General features: G+C 41.4%; 1 long non-coding RNA gene across 1 annotated transcript; it reads right to left on the minus strand.

Moving 5' to 3' along the window:
• Window positions 1-800: 800 nt before the first annotated feature.
• LOC310659334 lies at window positions 801-6,820 on the minus strand. The gene is made up of 3 exons (XR_014502767.1): window positions 6,634-6,820; window positions 2,366-2,448; window positions 801-983 (listed from the first exon to the last, which is right to left on the minus strand). It is a non-coding gene; the product is annotated as an uncharacterized lncRNA (long non-coding RNA).
• Window positions 6,821-19,372: the final 12,552 nt, after the last annotated feature.

Raw genomic sequence — 19,372 nt, forward strand, 5'->3', positions numbered from 1 at the left:
TCCATCTTTTCCTTTTCTTTAGTAGATGGGGGGATTTTCCATTTAAGCATGGCATAACATCTAAAAAAAAATTATTATGGCACAATGAGTCACTCTGAGGTCCAAGTTATTTTCTATCATGGTAGACACTACTTGGGCAAGCTGTAGCAGCAGTACCAAGACAAACAGTGCCCATTTGCTTGAAATAAGGTGGCTGATTAGCTGTCTAGTTTCACAGCCTAGACACCACAGAGCCAAGCTTATTTATACGCAGCCGAGTATAGATGGAACACCTAAAGGAATGTTCCTCTTTAAGGTCTTTGAACAGGTAATGTGTTATCAAATTATGTTGACTAACAAGCCATATATCCATCCCGTCTTTCACAATACGAACTGCAGATCTGGGTACAACAAAAAGCCAAGGGTGGAGTGCGGAGAAATAATCAAACAACAGATTTAAATGGTTGGAAGCAAGGTCACATTTGTTGGTTAACAATAGCCCAGGAGGGTTTGGCTTGGCATTGGGGAAGGATCAGCTTGTATACCCCAGTTGCTGTGTGATGAGTAAGTCATCTGCCTACATGTCTGTGTGGCCCAAAGTATGGACCAGTTTTAGGTAACCCTTGGAAACAACTGTGGATGCCCCCATCCAACTTGTCCTCCTCCAAGCTAGGGCATCTGGACTTGGGGTGGCATTCCACATCCCTTAAGGGGATCCCCAATAATGGGAAGCTGGGAGCTGATCTCCACTTTCCCACCTGGAGATCCTGCCCAATGTGAATTCCCACCCAAAAGCTGTATCTAATATAAAAACAACCTCCTGAATGGAAAAGCTATCTGTATTGTCTTATCATTACAGGGTTTCAGGTACAATTATTATCTGTCACCACAGAATACAATAACATATTTCCCAAGCTAACTTCCACAGTTTCAGAAAGGTCTTAGCAAAGCCATTGCCATGCCTTCGGTTGGTGTAGATGAGGCTGGGCCAGGATCAGGCTGCCCTGTCGAAAGAAAGAAAGATCAGAACCAAATGATTCAGCTTAAAGAAAAGTGGTAGACTTTTTACAGCATTGAGGATCAAGGTCACAAATGGTTTGCATGCGAATTTTCTCCTTCAGATAATTCCACGAAAAACAGCAAAGCCACAATTTGTATATTTGGGGAGAATAAAACATGGCAATAAGGATGTTGTGTCGGGAGATTGTAAATCAGGTGTGGGGACTCTTTGGTCCACCAGATGTTGCTGAACCACAATTCTCATCATTGCTGGTCATCGCCCAGGCTTGCTGAGGATGGTGGGAGTTGTAACTCAGCAACATCTAGAGCAGCATTTCCCAACCTTGGGCCTCCAGCTGTTTTTGGACTACAACTCCCATAATCCTCAGCTAGCAAGACCAGTGGTCAGGGATGATGGGAATTGTAGTTCGAAAACAGCTGGAGGCCCAAGGTTGGGAAACACTGATCTAGAGGACTAAAGATTCCCCACACCTGTTGTAACTTAAGATGCTGGACTAATTCAAATTAAAGTATTGAAACTATCCTGTAGACTTTTTTTTTTTAAAAAAAGCAGGTAAAATAATCACCCCCAAATTACCCTAAGATGATGGGCTACTCTGGTGCATGATTCCTACTATAATACAGAAAAGAGCCCCATTAGGACTGGCCTTCATTGCCTTTCATTATCTATCGTGCTACCCCTAGCAAGAGAATTGCATGAGTTCATATGAATGAGAGCACAGTTATTCTGCAGCAACTCCAACCCCATTAAAACTACTGAAGCTGCACCAGGTTTTAACAAAGGTCAATGGAAAAGCTCTCAGTAACTCCAAAGTGCTTTGGATCCAACCTAGGTCTGTATCTAATTTGGCTCAGTTCATTTCAGGTCCAGGCATTTGTTAACACTGCAATTTATAATGCTTGCAGCTCCTGAAAATTCAGACCTTAATCAGTGGCTTTAGCATCAAATCAAGTCAGAAAATGCAGGAGGGGGCTTGGCGGAATGAATGCTGATAATTATATATATATATATTTCTGATAGCTTGCAGGAAAACAATGTTATAGATTCTGCCATACAGGTTTTTTCCTTCCTTCATTTCATACACATAAAAAAACCTTAATTCTGCATTGACACTGAATATATTTAATTTGTAAGAAATGAAGATACCGGGACTGAAAACAGATTAGTATAAGCTTTGTAGGCTGCTTCACTGCTTCTGCAAATGAGCTACAAGGGTGGTGATTAATCTGGTGCACTTTAACTTTTAAATTTATTCTTAAAATTCAGTTCCTCTTACAAAAAAAGTTTCTTTCCTGTCACTTAAGGCCCTTGAGAAAAGTTTTTCTTTTTTGAAAAACAAATTAACAGAGATTAGCTTTTCCTTACCATTGTTAAGATAGGAGCCTATCTGCTTCTTTGTTCGCGGTTTTTATGCCTTTGCACTGCAAGACAGATTCATTAGGAATGGCCTACAAAAAAGGAAGTGCCTCAGTAATATCAGTGGAATTCTAAGCTTATTTCAGACACTCCCATGCCCTAGCCCAAGGTTCAGAACCTGTGGCCCACTGTAATATATGATGTCAGGAACAGGTAAAGGTGTGGCTAGGTCAAAGAGGGCTTACAGGCGCTACTGATCAGCTGGTCAGAGGGTCAGACACAATGGTTGGGTTCTCTTTGAATTGGAGGCTGCAGCAATGGAAGTTCTGCATTCTCTCCATCTAAGTGCAGGTTGCATATATATGTAAACAAACCATATATCATAAAGGCACCACAGTCCCCTCTGTCCCTCATGTTTTCCAAAAGGATACACAAACCCTGGTAAGTGCACCTAGAACCCCTGGAATCTTGCACTGCTCAGAGATTGGGATGGCTTGTAACAATATATACACCCAGGGGCAGCCCTACCATTAGGCAAAGTGAGGCCTAAAGTGTCAGAGTCACGGGGTCAGAAGCAGCCTCTTGGCTGTTCCTCCTAAGACCTCCAGTCATCCCCTCTGTTGCAAGACACATCTGAGTGTGCTATGCAGCCCGTCCTGGGCTACCTAAACCTGCATTCTATCCCATCCCCAGAGTTGAAGTAGGATTCAACTGCCACTCTGTGCCTGGAATGGGAAGGGGACACAATCTTGTCCTTTGCTTCAGGCAGCAAGATATGATAAGCCAACCTTGTGTATACACCCTACCTAATGTAATTCACAAATAAGGATTCCAAATAAGGGCTACATTCAGATCAGCAAATGACTCCAGAATATATTGATCATGTGAGTCTACTTTGCAATATGGACCCAGCAAATGCCTCCTTTATTCCCAATATAGTACAGTGGTACCTTGGGTTAAGTACTTAATTAGTTCCGGAGGTCCGTTCTTAACCTGAAGCACCACTTTAGCTAATGGGGCCTCCTGCTGCTGCCGCGCCTCCAGAGCACAATTTCTGTTCTCATCCTGAAGCAAAGTTCTTAACCCGAGGTAATATTTCTGGGTTAGCAGAGTCTGTAACCTGAAGTGTATTTAACCTGAAGCGTATGTAACCCGAGGTACCACTGTATTGCAACAATATTTCCTCAGTATATCCGCTATCTCAGACAAAACAAAACGAAACCACATGCACTCTAAAATCTGTGTTCTTATATGGATCATGCTTATTAGGAGTTCACAACAATTAGAGCAGTTGCTCCGGCTTTCCTCCCCTTCTTTTCTTAATTGATGAGTCAAAGCGAAAGTTTCTGTAGAGAGCTTGATTTATTTTAGAGGGAGAATTCAAACCTGAGCATGTGTTGGGAAAATAAATCAAGTAAAGATTTCTTTGTGCTCATTATAAAGCAAGAATAAACCTACAGAGGAGCAAAGTATTTTCCTTTCCTTTCCCTTTTTTTTTAAAAAAAGGGGGGAATTACACTGTCAGAAATGGATTTTGCATTAAACTGTGCCTACATACACTATGCAACATCTCAGTTGTGATCACAGCAAAACCTATTATAGTGCCCATTATACTGCACCACTTTATTTTGCAGGATCTATTTCTGAATATAAGAGGGTTTTTCCCCCCCTTGCTAACAAAGAGCAAACACTAACAGGGAGAACAATGTCCTAGTAAATATCTCTCACACAAAGTGTCGTTCTCGGCTTCTTTTCTGTGAGCCTCTGTGGCACACAATGAATTATGGTAATCCTCAATGTTCATTTAATTCTTTCAACAGAAAAAAAAAAAAACCTTCTGAGGCCAACATCGATATTACCGCCTACACTTGCCACTCAGAAGTGTTTGCCCATTGAGTTGATAGAACGGTAATTCCCAGACTAGTGTGCCATGTCATGTGCCAAGGAAATGTGAGACCAGAACATGCATCCACAGAGGAAGCATTCTGCTGCAGCCTTTTTCAGACACCCCACCACCTACCACCACCAATGTGCATGCCCCCAATGCTGGCTGTGCTCCAGATTGTAATGTGAAAGTAGGCAAAGGATAAGATAATACTACCTCCCATTTTGTTTATAGAATCTGATTTGCTTACATCTATTCTTAAATTTATCATGTAGGTTTTATTGTGTTTTGTTGCTTGGGGTACTTTAAATAACTTTTAAAGGTTTTAACTTAGTTTTTATTTTATTTTTAATGGTACTTTTTATCACAACAGAGTTTGCCAGGCATAGGCAAACTCGGCCCTCCAGATGTTTTGGGACTACAACTCCCATCATCCCTAGCTAACAGGACCAGTGGTCAGGGATGATGGGAATTGTAGTCTCAAAACACCTGGAGGGCCGAGTTTGCCAATGCCTGGTGTTTTCCATCCTGAGCTCCTTTGGAAGGAATTTAATAAATCAATAAAATCAATGAAGATCCAGAGTCACTTCTGTCAGTGACTTGTCAGTTCAAGAGATCAAGGTATGGAAGGAGTAGATCTTATATTCGGGGTCAAAAAGGTTATCTTTATCCAAGCCTTTGGAAAATCAAGCATATGGACCGGACTTCAATGTTCAGGCAACTGCTTCAGAACTTCTTCAACATCTCATTCTGTAGTAGGTGAACTGCTGCAGAACCCCTGGAGATCTCTTGAAGTGAAGCTATAACGAAATCATTAGTTTCCTTAACAGTATTTCTCTTTCCTTCATCTCATTTGAAAGACATGAAATCTATTCTTCTTTAGGCTTTCTACCATTTATTTTTTTGCTAAAGGATTTAAAGAATTATGCTCTCAAATCAATACTCTTTTTTGAGCATCCTGCCAATAATGCATTCTTCTTTTATGAAGGAAGCGATCAAATCTGAACTCACAACGGAAAGACTCACCCAACCATCTTTGGGATTTCTTTCAGGTGGTTAGCTCAGTCTTAAAATGCTCATTGTTGCCATTATAGGCGGTAGATTTTTAAATCAAAGAGTCCTAACAGGTCACTATGAGACCATTGCAAATACTTGATCTCTATTCTCTTTCAAGTGTTGCTAGTATAAGGGATAATGATAATAAAAAAAAGATGGGAAACTAAGGGAGCTTGAGGATGTGCTTTTAAAAATACTAAATCTAGCCATTTTCTGTTTTTCTCCATCATTAAAGAGTCACTTTATCAATAGTCCTAACCTGGGTAGGCTGGTTATTTCTTTTAGAATGGCAGATTTCTTCATCAATGGAAGAATTCCTTCCATCAGAGGAACATCCCTTCCTTCAGAAAAAGTGAATCTTTGATCAAACCCATTATCTTCTGTAGCTGCAGATATGGAAGGGATCAACCATGTGACCAGGTTCAAATGTGAGGCTCAGGAGTTGCATGCCCAGATGTGGTGTGCCCAATACCCCTTTGATGCTGTATATGTAGAAACTGAAAGGACCACAGTACAATGTCACTTTAGTTCTAATTAGGCCACAACCTTTTTGATTACAGATGTAAGCAGGTTTTGGCTTAGGCATTGAGGATCTCCTGTATTAACCAGCCCGCCTGCTGGAAGATTTTAGGGAGATCAATCCTGATATAGGGTTGACCTATGACATGTATCAAACCATGACAGGATCACCACCTTGGGGAGTGCTATGGCCCTTAGCCTTCTCCTGGGCATATGGACAGAAGCACCTCGCCCTAGGATTCCTTTAACTGGATACCCCATTTCCTTGGAGGATAAGACTTTAACTGCCCCCTTCTGTCCTTGACTAAAGATGATGAAGAAGAAGAGTTTGGATTTCATATCCCACTTTATCACTACCCGAAGGAGTCTCAAAGCAGCTAACAATCTCCTTTCCCTTCTTCCCCCTCAACAAACACTCTGTGAGGTGAGTGAGGCTGAGAGACTTCAGAGAAGTGTTACTAGCCCAAGGTCACCCAGCAGCTGCCTGTGGAGGAGCGGAGACGCGAACCCGGTTCCCCAGATTACGAGACTACCGCTCTTAACCACTACACCACACTGGCTCTCTTACTCAATGCCTTATTTACCAAAGTTGTGATGATTACTATGAGGTGGGGGGTGGGATCCAGACATGCCCAATTAGTCTGAATGAGAAATTCCTCCCTGGCCTTGAATAATTCCATAGCAAGGCCATACTAAGGACACTACCCCTCTGTTGGGTGGGTGCTAGCCATGCAACAAGGGAGGGTGGGTGGAAAATCCAAAGGTCACTGCAATGCTGGGTGAGGAGGCAGGCCTAATTGAAGCCTGGGGAGCAGACCTGAGTGAAGACTCCAGCCTGAGTTGAAGTTAGCTCTGCCCTGCCTTCAGGCCTGCCTGTGATTGGCCAATTTTCAGGTGAGCCAAATTCAAATCCCCTTGACCAGCAAAAGAGAACATGACATCTCCCACTGGCCATTGAGACTCCATCTGAGGAGCCTGACAATGGCAGCAGGGCAGCACCATGGCACAACTGTCACCTCACAAAGGATGGAGACAGGACATGCAACCCATTATCATGATTATCAAAGTTGATGTCATTGGCTCTGAGAATTCTAGGCCAAGGGTCAGCAAACTTTTTCAGCAGGAGGCCGGTCCACTGTCCCTCAGACCTTGTGGGGGCCTGGACTATTTTTTTGGGGGGGGAGAGATGAATGAATTCCTATGCCCCACAAATAACCCAGAGATGCATTTTAAATAAAAGCAAACATTCCACTCATGTAAAAAAAAAAACAAAAAACAGGCAGATCCCACAAATAACAAAGAGATGCATTTTATATAAAAGGACACATTCTACTCATGTAAAAACACACTGATTCCCAGACCGTCCGTGGGCCAGATTTAGAAGGCGATTGGGCCTGATCCGGCCCCCGGGCCTTAGTTTGCCTACCCATGTTCTAGGCTGTCTGTGAAGTGTTCCCCAAATTAACTTTAGCAAATAAGCTAATTCAAATACACTTTATTGAATGCATGCTCCCAGGCACTATGTTGTTGCACCCTTCCTGCCTTGAAGCAGACTCAGGTCAGACGTTCTCTGCTAAATTATTGCAGCTACAAACACCATGGGAACTGTACGCAAAAGCTCTCTGTAACCTCCAGAGTCCACCTGCAAAATGGGTCAGATCCCCTGGAACAGAACTAAATGTATCTAATCCTTAGGTTCAGTCTAATCCATTAAGATAAACCTCATTAGTACTAATCCCTTTTACTAATTACAAAAGTTCCTTAAAGCTTTAAGATTGCAATACAGATAGGAGGACATATTAATTATACCCATGTGACTTCATTTACCCACATGAAATCCACCAAATTGCTACTTTGGTCTAAAGCAAAAGATGATGAACCAAAATTAATAAGTATAAGAAGTCTACTAAACTAAATAATCTTAAATTAACACTGCAGTTATACTGACCATTGCTTTCAACATTAATAAAAAGCAACAGTGTTCTTGAATTCTGATGGCCATCAAGATTTAGATTACCTATAATTCTTGGGTGAGCTGAGAGTTTGTTTGGACTGTGGGTGAAAACCTGGAGGTTGAGAAGGAGAGTGTGTCAGAAGGAAAAGGAATTGGTATGAGTTTATATCTATTAGTAAATTTGTATTAATGTAGCATTTTTATATGTGACTATTTTTGTAATATTTTGTTTAAGTTATTTGATGTTGCTACCATTTTTTTGTACACCACTTGGAAGAATATATTTTTGTACACCGCTTTTTAATATATTAAGTGGTATAGAAATCAAATAATCAATTGCAGGCATTGAATTCTAGACCTTCTGGTACATCAAGCACTTTACCAATGAATGGTTTGCATGGCAGATCAGCACTGAATGCCTTGCACTTCATTCTAGCCTCGCTGGAAAACCACATCATATACTTCTAATTTATGTTGCATTTATCATTCAGTCATTACAACTCTCTCATACAAATAAAATGTTAGATGTCTCTTGAAGGGGAGTGCGAATCATAGCACTGTCCTCCCAAAATAAAATTGATCTGTATTCATTTGTCTTCATAATTCATAGTAGTGATTGGGGGAGTTCTTCATTTTTATTTTTCACAGTGTGAGAACAAATGGCTCATTAATTTTAAGCACATCAGTCTGCAATCCATGTCAGATAGAATAATGACTGACATTATATAGAACACAATGGACTGAATGTACAAATATAATTTCCCTGCATTCATCCGTGTTTGCATAGGGAAAACTTTTAAGAACCAACTGATGAGAGAGGTGCGTAATTTAGCAGAGGCAGGAAGAGTGTGTGATGGGTACAGATATGGGAAATTCTGGGTAGAGTGGATGTTTTGTAAAAAGACATGGCTTGAAATGTCCAAGACATTAGCATCTAGCAGAATGCCCACCATTTTGCTAGATATGTAGGTAGGTAGGTATGTAGGTAGATATGTAAACCCTTCTTACCTAACACAGAGAGCTCTGGAGATTCTATGGATGTCTGCATTCTCTGAATGTTTAAAGACACAGCGCACAATTGCATCCCTGCAGGATGCCTGCCACTGTAAGGACACTCCATCTTGTGTCAGACAGACTCAAAGGTGGAGAGTAGCCTTTGCTTTCACCACAGCAATGTTAATGGCAGGCATTCGGTTGTGACATCACTGAGTACCAAGCCACCTGTTATCTACAGACTCCTAGACTGGAGTGCTGAACTTGCCCACACTGGTGAACGATGGAGCTGGTGGAGTGGAATGGGGTGCTGCCAACTTGCATGCATAGATAGATAAAGAGATTTGAGAATACATTGTACCATATCTGATCTAACAGGAATGGTCCTGTTCAGGGTTCTAGCTAGCAAGCCATACGCTTTTCCACTTACTTCCTTACCCACCTCCCCTTTCTCCAGATGACACTATTTCCTGGGTTGTTCTCTCTCTACACTCCCTCCCCAATCTATTTCTGCATACCTGCATACCCCCCAAGCATGCCAATACTTTCTTCTCATTTCTCAACTGATATCAACAATGTTGGCAAAAAGAGGGAAATTTTGGATGGATATGCTAGACACTTTAACACTCCATAACATCAGCCTAGAGGCAAGCCTTTCTGGACAGCCCATCATCAAAACTCTATAACTGCCAGGCTGGAAAGAGCATAATTTCATTTGTATCAGAGCAGCTCGTGAAGGCGGAAGCAAAAACATTTTTCAACGTCAAAAAATACTCCACTTTGTTAATCATAGCCACATGTATATTGTTTTCGTTACCACTCCAAGCTTGTGGGAAGTGTTGTTTGATATAACAAAGCTGTCATCCTATACCACCTGAAGTTGCTATTAGCGGAAGTGATGGGTTTGACCATATTCTTTGATTTGTATATATCCTTTATATAGAGGATATATAGTGGGATGGCCAACTAACATGGCCAGTTAATATATTCATGCAAGGGCTTTTGACCTAATGCTCACTAGTGGTGAGAAAGAATTGCATGGAAAGCACTATCTTATTAAATTGATATCATTAAATCAGTCGGATGAACTTATCCAAAAGAAGTGGTAGGCTTTCCATTTCCAATGCTGTAGGGAGATCTTGGCCAAAATCCCGTATATAGTTAGACTGTTTAAATTCAGTTGAAGTCAATAGTAGTTAAGTGTCATCACTGTGCACAGGATGGTCGTTCTTGAGGGCATTTCTATCATTCCACCGCCACCAAATGAGCCTCTTAACTAACATAAGGCAAACCTTCCCCATTAATGTTTGATTGAGAATTCTATGCTTTTCAAAAGTTTTCTATGACAATGTCAATGTACATTTATTAGGAGTGGAGCTTTGGAAGTCGTTGAATGATCTTGCAAGTGTTTGAGATTGCAGCTCCAGGAAAAAAAGTTGAGGGGTTGTAATACATTGAAATCCATTCTCCACATATTATGTCAATGACATTTCCGAAACTGCTGGAAATATAGCTATTTGGGTTGCCCTCCCACACCCACCCACTCCACTTGACCATTTTGTAGAATAACCATTCACAGGTTTGCATCATTTATGGGATGGAAAATGCTCAATGGCCCTGGAATAATTGTATGCTACTTCTAAGATAAAAGGAATGTTTCCTTAAGATAAATGTGACATCCTTCGTATTTTTCTACCATCAATATTTGCTGCCCAAGTGAAGAAAGAAACTTTAATAAGCATGTGAGAGGGAATGTAAATAAGAATATTGCATGCATTTTCTTAATATACTCAGAGATATCATCCATGAAGCTGCTTAGTTAGCAAAATTCTATCAGTTTCCTGCATAAAAATGGCATTAAAAAGCTATAAAGGCAGCTGTTTTCAGGAAACTGAGTCTTTATAGTCCCAAGCTGAAGATACTCTTGCACATCCCAGCATTAATAGTCATGTTTTGTTACTTAATTTAGAGCAAGCAACAACATAATGTAGTGTGACTAATGCAGCCTGACAGTAAAACATTGGCCGCCTCCCCAAAGTCCATCACCTGGAAAATGTGGAAATCAAAGCAATTTTCTAAAAACAAAGGTTAAATAAATCAAACTTTCAAAAGGAGAACACAAGGAAAGATTTGCATTAAAAAATATTTATTCGATACTATCTTTGTTTTTAAGGATTTACTTTAGTCACTTTGAAATCAATCAATGGCATCAGATTCAGTGCCCAAGCCAAGTATGATGGCAAAATACTAATTGTCTGAGTCATCAGTGATTTGTACCCAGACAGCAATGGTGCACAAATGTCCTAGACTGGAAGCAGCCTCCCCAGAGCTGCAAAACTTTGAGTCTGTGATGGTATTGTTCTCCATATATAAATCTAAAACACCCAGAACACATCAACCTATATTAGCAAATCTTTATAATGTGGTTCGTGAAGGAGCAAAATTCAGTGTAATGCTTCTACACGTAAGGATTTTCTCATGTAGGTCAGAGTGTTCTGAGTGCTTTAGATTAATATATTGAAAATAAGACCATCAAAGATTAATAGTTTTAGTGCTCTGGGGATGTTGCCTCCTACTCTACCAAGTGCCTGAGCTAATGTATCCCATAATTGATAGTGGAGTACAACATAGGCATCATATGTTTTTAATTTCTCATCACTTAGGAAAATTGGGATTATGCAACAATATTGTTTATAAAATAGGTATTTAAAGCCAGAATGTGACCTCGTCATTTCAGACTATTTAAATTTTATATTCTCAGCATCTAAATATGCTTTATCTCTAATCCGACATATTCTGATACTATAAAATCCCATTCTTTTTACAAGGGGCATCAGAGTTTAAAGGGCCCCATGAGTAATTAAGACACTGCCAGAATTCTTTTGAAAGGTTATCCTTGTTAAACTACGACCTCCGGTATTATTTTCACCAAAACCATTTTTAGAGCTTTACAAAATAAGATATAAAACAATGCACCATCATTTGCAATATAACATCAAAAACAGGAGAAAACTTGTTGTAAATTAAAAGTGGTGTATATCAGAGTGAGAAAGTATAGATTGATGGCTGATTGATTGTTCTGAACCCTTGGCCTACCTGGCAGCAAGTCAGTATGACAAGTCCAAAGTTCAAAGTCCGAGGGCTAATCCACATAAGCAAAGTCCAAAGATCAGAAAACTCAGTCCAGAGTTGACCCAAGTAGCCAAGTCTGAAGTCCAGCAGTCAGAATACAGTCCAGAGTCAAACCTGAAACACAGTCCTGTGGAGGTCCAGGAGCATCCAAGTCAAGGACCATCAACATGGTCAATGGAGCAAACACAACAGCTTAGCTCTGCATCACTTTTGTAATTTGCATGCTGATAGCAGAATCTGGGCTTGATGAGGCATGTGACCCTCACCTGTTCTCAGCCTACTCCAGCCGAGGAACCACACACCTCCTCCCAGAGCTAGCAAGTCCTACCTGGACAGCTAGTGAGTTGCGCTATGGGCTCTTGCCTGCCTCAGTCTCCCAGAACACCATTCCCACTGCTTTCTACATGTCAGAGGCTGTCATTCATGGATACAGGGGCCCCTCAGGCTCCAGCGATGGGTCCTGCCACTCTGGTTCCTGCACACTGGCCCCCATCTCCTCTCCATCCTCCATCACCATGTGAGTACTTCCTTCCCCATCCCCTGCTTGTCCCAGTCCTGCCTACATCCCTCGCTGGGATCACCTTCCTCTTCTTCCTCCTTCCCTTCATCCTGCCAGTTCCTGACACTGATTAAGACACTGATTAAGAAACAGACAAATGAAGCTTCCAAATAATCATCAAGGGCAGACCCATGTATAATACAGACATTACAATAATCCAGAAAGTCTTTTGCCAGAGCATGGGCCATTGTGGCCAGGCTATTTCTACAAAGGAACAGCCATAACTGATGAACCAGTGCACACTACAAAAAGGCATTATTCACCACAGGTGCTACTTGAGTCTTAATCAACAAAGCTGGTTCCATCACATCAATGCATTGAATCCAGACTTGCCTTCCATGATCAGAAAAGCTTCTAGTGCAGGCATAGGCAAACTCATCCCTCCAGATGTTTTTGGCCCACAACTCCCATGATCCCTAGTTAACAGGACCAGTGGTCAGGGATGATGGAAATTGTAGTCCCAAAACATCTGAAGGGACGAGTTTGCCTGTTCCTGTTCCAGTGTCCATGGAAGGCTTTTGAGCTAATGGAAGGAACCCATTGGTGGAGTAGGATTTCTACCTACCTACCCCTGCAGACCACCTTTAACACTGTTCCAGGATGTTGTCCATCTCCAGTGTGGCAGGTACTGCCGGGGGCTGAAGGGGTTGAGTGAAACCAGCAAAAGTTGCCCCCACCCTGCTGAGAGGATGCTTCCACCAATGACAGCAAAGGCTAGATCCAATCCAATATAAATGCAGATGGAAGCCTTGCAGACTTTCCAGGTGGAAATGTGCTCACCAAATCACACAAAGAAAATAGCTCCTGCCTTGAGCATCACTTTTTAAGTTTAGACTTTTTCTCTGTTTAAGGTGAAAAATGAGATAAGCCGCACTGAAAGCAGGAGGTGAGAGTAGCACCCTTAATGTTCTCTGCTTTGTCTGTTGCTCAAACATGTTAATGTGATGCTTCCTGAAAATATGGAAATTAATTTCCTAAATGATCCTTTTGCCTCTGCCAGAGCTGGAGTGGATAATTACTCTTTGGAGCCTTTCGTTTTTGTGAGATAATGCTAACAACTCTCTTGTGCAATATGATGTATCCGTACACTTCAGTCTCTTTCCCTTAAGTCAAGTACCTGACACATGGCCTACGATGTTGCAAATCTCATCCAGGTCATTATTCCCATTAAACACCTCAAAATGCCACCTGCCTTACCCAGGAGAAAAACTAGTGAAAGTTTCCCCTTGTAAATATCTGCAGCAGCAAGCTATATACAAAAAGAAAGAGATCACCTTTTACAAGATACTCAAGTAAAAGCTGTTATTTATTTTGTTGCTATCTTGGATCTTCACTGTAAGCACCAGGGACATCCAATAAAGATAGAGAACTGCAACGCAGAGTTGTCTGAGGCACATAAAACACCCAAAGGTGATAAATTTCATTGACTTACCTGGCGCATTGGCCTGGCTGGTGACTGCAAATCCTCTGTTGTTTATCAAATAAATAGCATGCCATTAGGCAAAAACATGCAAGCCAGCTCTGTAATTGCTCTTTTCAGCAGGTGGCATTGATATCTTAGAGACAACCTTTCCATCAGTACAGACCATGAGCATAAAGAGGTGGAGATATTTGCAGTAACACAGGAGAATCAAGCAAGTCCATTTCTGTTTGATTAGATTAGTAACAGGACCAACTATATGTATTCACCAAGTCTTCCGAGCACAGAACTCAATACTTAGTTCTGAAAGCAAAATTGGGGGTAGGATGGGGGAATACCTCAGTCTTTACTATTTATTTTAAAAGACAAAGTCACAAACTAGAATAACATAACTTATATTTTCTTTGTTTTTGAAAACCATTATTCCTTTTTTTGTATTTGTGTTCTACTCAGAAGTCCCACTGACTTCATTGACCTGTGTATAGCATTGAAACCTAATGAATGAGATGAAGGGTTGCATCCTACCACAAGACACAAAAAGACTTTTACTCAAGCCTGGTAAATGTCACTGATCTAAAAGTGACTGTGAATTTAATCACCAATACTGCTTCATGTATATCTGCCTATTGGAAGCAAGCCACAGATCCAGTAGTTTTGGAATCTCACAGTGGTTTGGAATGCTACTGTTTGATCAACTTGGCACATATCAGAAGGAGGAGAAATAGATAACATGCACATAACTGTGTGGGCTTTCATACTGTTCCGGAATAACATATTTTATAATTTCATCCAACCATATATTATGTTTTCCTTATTATACTGGCTTTGCATACATAGTTGATATTTTCTACTTTTATTTTATTTCTTTACTTGAGATACATTACATTAAACTTGAATAGATGGCACACATTAAACTGTGTCTATATAACTAAAATCTAGTTCTAAGTTTGTAGTAGCTTTCTTTTCTTTTCATTCAAGGCTAGCATTCTCCTGAGCATGGATATTCCTTTTATATTCTAATGAATTCTTCACATTGCACATCACTCTGTAAAGGTCAATGTGACAAATAATTAAAACTGCAATTATGCACAATGCACATTATAATTAGCTTTTTTCAAATAAATAAGAATGTGTCACAAAACACACACACATATATATATATATATGCAAAACAGAAATGTTCTGAGGGCTCCTTCTAATAATATTGTATGACTGAAAGACAATTAGAGTTCTTTTTTAAATTCCATTCATAAATATAGCACTTTAAAAAAAACCAAACCACTGATGATTATCTAATATGTTTGTGCAATACACTTGTAAATATATAGGTAGAGAGATCTCAGGAATAAAGATACAAATATCTTTACCCCAATTGCGTCACCATAACAACTGAGTCTGGAGAAATAGTTAATTAAGGAGTACCGGCAGGGAAATGCTGACCTCAGTTCACAGCTGGGAGTAGAAGACAGCAATAAGATGTAGCCATAGAAATATGTCACAAAACCCCACTAGCAAATAAGTAAGGTGCAGATGCCAGCAGTCATCAGAATTCCTAGGAACCAATGCAATTAAACAAGAGGCATCTCCCTAATAAATGTTGCCTTTATCAAGCAGGTTTTGTTGTGTTTTTAACGGAGGAGCCCCATCCTTGGGGATATTGTCTACACTTTTCCCCATCCGTCTCTGTCCAATGTTTCCCACTTCTCGAATTCATCTGCAGTCATCTAATGATGATCTGCTGAAATCCCCCTGTGGCTTGCAAGCAATTAAAAGAGAATTAGAACAAATAGGTTTTTAGGGCAAGCTCAGTCATCATGTCTCAGACTTAAAGCTGCCTTGGAGAGTATTTCTGATGCAGATGAGGCTTTTGTGGAGCTGGGTCAGGAGGACAGCCAGGGGAAGAAGGTGCTGCTAGCTGTCTGATGAAAAAGGATTTCATGCCTGTCTCATCCTGTGGGTTGAAACTTCTCAAAGAACGAACTAGAACCCTCAACTCCATCACTTCTCCAGTCACCTAAGGCTGCTCGCACCCATCTGGCAGAGGATACAGAAGATGCTGGTTCTGATTTTTTTTAAGCTAAACTTACAGCCGGGACTGAGGCTTTGGACACCTACTGGACCTGGGCCACAACTGCCATCATCCATGGCTACGCTGGCTGAGGCTTATAGCACTTAGAGCCCAATCCCATCTACACAGGTTCCCTGTTCCTGGTTTAGGTGTTTAACTGAGCTCTGCCGCTTCTTCACCCTGCTTCACCCACCCTTAGCTGTTTGGACACTCGATCTCCCTGCTGCTGGACTCGCATCAAAGGCCAATCTTCTCAAGGCCTAGATGAACAACACCTCACAAGCATGCAACTTTGTTAGAACATAACATCAGCATGTTCTACTGAACTACAAAGCAAAACTGTAAAGGGCAAAGCAGTTGGCAAGCAGGAATGACAGGGCAGCCATGTGTCCTACTTCACAGAGGCAGTCCTTTGTTGTGAAAGCATGCCATCCAAGTGTGGGTAAAAGCTAAGGAAGAATAAAAAGGATGATCAGGGACCTTGAAATTGGCTATCAACCATGAACAGTACCAGATCAGCAGATCAAGCAGGTCCACAAGGCACCTGGTGCCTCTCCCGCTATGGCAGGATGCATTGAATTTATATTTAAATTATAGTAATTATTTATTAATTTGCATAAACATTAACATATGCAGATGGATGTCCTCTCTTGTGATTTTGCAAATGCTCTCTTCTTTTTCCATGGCAAATTGGTAACCATAAACAAGGATGCAATCTAATTTTAGAAAACGGGAGCATAAGAAAATTTTTTCCCAGGGGGAAACACGTATGATAGATAACTGAATGCATGTTTATTGTGATGCAAGTACTTTATACGCTATTCTGCACCCCCTGTGCTTACGGCGGGGGTGGGGGTATAACAGGCATTTGCTTATAGACGAGCAGCTTTATTATGCTTTTTTTTAATTGCACTGGTGCTTGCTCCAAGAAAGAAGAAAAACAATGCAAAGGCTGTCATTGGCCTGGAAGCAAACCCATCTGGTGAAGTCATGAATGACTGAGTTTAACAGCAGTACCTACTGCTAATCAGTTTTGCAGCCAATTGAGAAAGCTAGTGAAAATTCATTGAAGAGACAAAAACCGACCTTAGCCTTTTGCAGAATGGTGGGCTGCTGAAGGTAAATATCAACCTTCCCACCACCACCCATCACCCCACTATGCAAGACACTCTATTCACCCAGCCCTTTGGGTCAGCCTCCTGGGCCATGAAGTTCCACTGCCTATCAATAGTTTATTGGTCATTGTGTGTTGTTTCATTACTCTGCCGTTTCATTATGCATCACATTTTTGCAAGAGATTACTGAGATTACTTTTAGTAATGAAGAACAGGCAAGAACCATGTTTTGAATGAATGAATAGAATACCTATGTGATGAAAGTACAACAGAGATTGTTTGAGAGCCTAAGAAAAGAGAGAAAGAGATTCTTTACGATTTCAAGTACACTCTGTGTCAATTGTGTCAATATGATGGCCACTGAGTTGGGAAGAGTTTCATGCTGTTGCATTGATGGCCAGCTTGTGAGCTTCTTGCACATCAGCCACTGTGAGAACAGGATGCTAGACAGGATGAGCCCTTGGCCTGATCCAGAAGGTTCATCTTATGTTCTTACCTTTTCACAGCCATAATGCATCTCTCTCTACTCTTTGCACTTAGTTTTCTCCCTTTAAGCCCAGCATATGCTTAGCAGAAAGCAAGAGGCTGATGGAACCAACATTGCAAAATACATTTAAACAGACAAACAGGAAACACAGTGCTCAAGTGATGGAAAGATAGTTGAATTCGCTGTGGGCAAATCTGAACCAGATTAGATAGGAATACATCTCCTGACTGTTCAGCTATAGAGCTTCAGTTCTTGGACTCTCAGGTCCCATCAACCCCCTGAAGCATGGTCAGTGTTAGGGATTATGTGAGCTTTATGCCTTCTTGATATGTTGACTGGCTGGTTTCTCCAAAATTGTGAAAGGATCCTCTGTTCTTTGCTCCCCACATTCACCTCCATTTCTCCTGACAGAAGGTTTGCATGGAACTTGGGGAGAAGGCACCAGCAGCCTCACCAAACAGAGCCATTTGCTATTAAGAGCATTAATGGGATGTTGCTTTCCCAATGCTACCGTTTCCAATGAGAGAGGGAAAGACTACCTGGACTCTCCTTCTCCCCTTCCCTCAGAATATCCCACTGCTACTATTTCTGCCTTAATTATTATGAAGAGCAGCAATATTTTCTCTTACTCAAGTGAGGAAGTAGGAGAAGATTGCCAGGTCACTGACTGGCATGCTTATGCATCCAATCCCAGAAAAACATGCCAGCACTCAGACACCAGAGAGTATGGCTGGCTACCTGGATTCCTTCTGCTACAGTCCAAGGGCCGCATTATGTTCTGGAAAACCTTCTGAAGGCCAGTTTTATATATTAAAAATCAATTTCAAATCCAATGTGGGTACAGGGCTCTTCAATGTGACTTTTTTTTTAATGAACATTCATCCTGACCAAATGGTGCTAGCTGTTTATTGGGTGTTCATTCTGTTTGGTTGTGGGAAATGTGATATTGCATGAAAGGGCAATTTTCCAACACTTTCCTTCTATTTTGGGGAAGGAGGCATTCTGCACAAGATCTCTCAGCCATCTATAGTAAAATGGACCCCTGACCATTAGGCCCAGTCATGACCGACTCTGGGGTTGCGCGCTCATCTCGCTCTATAGGCCGAGGGAGCCAGCGTTTGTCTGCAGACAGCTTCCGGGTCATGTAGTCAGCATGACTAAGCCGCTTCTGGCAAACCAGAGCAGCACACAGAAACGCCATTTACCTTCCCACCGTAGCGGTACCTATTTACCTACAGTGGTGCCTCGCAAGACGAAATTAATTCGTTCTGTGAGTTTTTTCGTTCTGTGAGTTTTTTCATCTTGCGAAGCACCACTGTGTATTGACGGTTTCCCATAGGAATGCATTGGCGGTTTAAAAAAAAAAGGTGCAAGACGTTTTGTCTTGCGAAGCAAGCCCATAGGGAAATCCGTCTTGCAAAGCAACTCAGAAAACGAAACTCTTTCGTCTTGCGAGTTTTTTGTCTTCCGAGGCATTCGTCTTGCGAGGTACCACTGTACTTGCACTTTGAGGTGCTTTCCAACTGCTAGGTTGGCAGGAGCAGGGACCGAACAACAGGAGCTCACCCAGTCAAGGGGATTCGAAATGCCAACCTTCTGATTGGCAAGTCCTAGGCTCTGTGGTTTAACCCACAGCGCCACCCGCGTCCCTTGCCATCTATAGTAGTGAAGCCTAAATTTGCCAGTATGTGTCTGAATCCCACTCAGAAAATAGCAACAGTCTGGAGACGTTCACGGACCGGGATAAAAACCTCCAACCTGAAAGTCTTGTTGAAAAGGAAGAGTCATTAGTATCTGCCCAATCTGTAACAGGTGGAAATGTAACAAA

Source organism: Podarcis tiliguerta (assembly GCF_965153285.1).
Source record: "Podarcis tiliguerta genome assembly, chromosome: 10".
Taxonomy (NCBI): domain Eukaryota; kingdom Metazoa; phylum Chordata; class Lepidosauria; order Squamata; family Lacertidae; genus Podarcis; species Podarcis tiliguerta.